Genomic DNA, 1,840 nt, shown 5'->3' with positions numbered 1-1,840 from the left:
CCACCTCCTGCCCCTTGCACACTGCTTCATTGCAATCCTGCCTGCACAAGGCAACCAGCTTGCCCCGGTGCCCCGGCCCTGCCTCCCTTGCCTGGCTCTGTCCTCAGCCAGCACTGGAACCGACCTCCACTGGCCAGTGATGGGCATTCAGGGCAACGGCTTCCTGTCTCCAGACACAGCCCTCAGTGTCCCTTGTCCAGGCCCTGGTCAGTAATCTAGGCATGCCCACAAGAGCACATTTAGACGGTGAAGATCATTGTTCAGGAACAGCAGCCATGTAAAAAGACCAAGAGCCTCTGCCCTAGCAATGGTGGGCCTTACCTATAAACTCACATCCTCCCTCCCTCCCACTCCTCTCTCCACCCCTGCTCCCCTCCTCCACTGCCTCCAGGCCCACGTTTGCTCTCCAGCCTCCCTCCCCTCTGCCTTCCATATTTGGGGTGACTCATTTTTACTCTTATTAAAATGTTTTCCTTGGCATAAGTTTCCAAATGGCGCGAGTGATCCCATCCTATTAAAGTTGCTCCTCCTGATCCTTTTGTAGTTCATAAGCGTGATGATTGGGTTTTCACGCACATGCGTGAGATGTGCCTCCCTCAAACCTTGTTACGACATCGGCACATTACCCGTCTGACGTAAAAAATAATAATAATAATAATAATAATAATAAAGTTGCTCCTGCCTGCTGCCCCTACCTGGTCCCCACAGCGGGTGGAGCTGAGGTGGGCAGAGAGCATGGCATGCCCCTGCTGCTGGACACCTGGAATCCCTCCAGGGGAGCCAGAGAGCCAGGAGCTTCAGGGATCCCACTTCCCTGGAGATGCTGCAGCAGAGAATGCCGGGGACAGTGAAGACAGTGGGGACAAGGGAGCAGGTCACTCTGGAGGCTCCTGGGGCCTTGTGGGCCTTTGAAAAAGCCGCCTCAGCTTCTAGTCCTCCTCCTTCCAGGCTGGAGGAAGGAGTGCTCCAAGCACCCAGGACCCCAGCGATCTCCGAGGCCAGAGGTCCCCACACAGGCTGCCCCTCAGCGCTAGCTGGGGAGACTGCTAAAAACTCAGATGCCAAAAACTCGAACTCTCTGTGTGTTGATAATGGGGGAATCTCCAAGATGTATTGTCAAGTAAAATAAGCAAGATTCAGGTGCAGAGGCCAGGCGAGGTGGCTCACGCCTGTAATCCTAGCACACTGGGAGGCTGAGGCAGGAGGATGGCTCGAGGTCAGGCAGGAGTTCAAGACCAGCCTGAGCAAGAGCAAGACTCCGTCTCTACTAAAAATAGAAAGAAATTAGCTGGACAACTAAAACTAGAAAAAATTAGCCAGGCACAGTGGCGTGTGCCTGTAGTCCCAACTACTCGGGAGGCTGAGGCAGAAGGATCGCTTGAACCCAGGAGTTTGAGGTTGCTGTGAGCTATGATGATGCTGCAGCACTCTAGCCCGGGCAACAGAGTGAGACTTTGTCTCAAAAAAAAATTAAAAAAATTCAGGCGCAGAGGCGTGCATGGGGTACACCACCTTCAGGTAAAACCAAAGCGGGGATACACATCCATATTTGTATTTGCTTATGTAGACATAGATATAAATAACATGCACAAAACTAACTGCTAATGAGAATAAACTACATATAGCATAAAATTTACCATCCTAACCATTTTAAGTGTACAGTTTGGCAGTGTTGAGTACATTCATGTTGTTATGCCACCATCACTACCATCCAACTCTGGAATTCTTCTTATCTTCCCAAATTGACACTCCATACCCATTAAACAACTCCCCATTCTCCCTCCCCCCAGCCCCTGCAACCACCATTCTACGTCTGTCTCTAGGATTTTGACTATCCTAA

General features: G+C 51.1%; 1 non-coding gene across 1 annotated transcript; it reads left to right on the top strand.

Moving 5' to 3' along the window:
- The first annotated feature begins 532 nt into the window (after window positions 1-532).
- LOC142862349 (small nucleolar RNA U13) lies at window positions 533-636 on the top strand. The gene has a single exon (XR_012913411.1). It is a non-coding gene; the product is annotated as a small nucleolar RNA U13 (small nucleolar RNA).
- The last annotated feature ends 1,204 nt before the right edge of the window (window positions 637-1,840 follow it).

Source organism: Microcebus murinus, chromosome 18 (genome assembly GCF_040939455.1).
Source record: "Microcebus murinus isolate Inina chromosome 18, M.murinus_Inina_mat1.0, whole genome shotgun sequence".
In the NCBI taxonomy this organism is placed as follows: domain Eukaryota; kingdom Metazoa; phylum Chordata; class Mammalia; order Primates; family Cheirogaleidae; genus Microcebus; species Microcebus murinus.
Note: the sequence above shows the minus strand (reverse complement) of the source record. Positions and strands in the feature narration are given on the sequence as shown.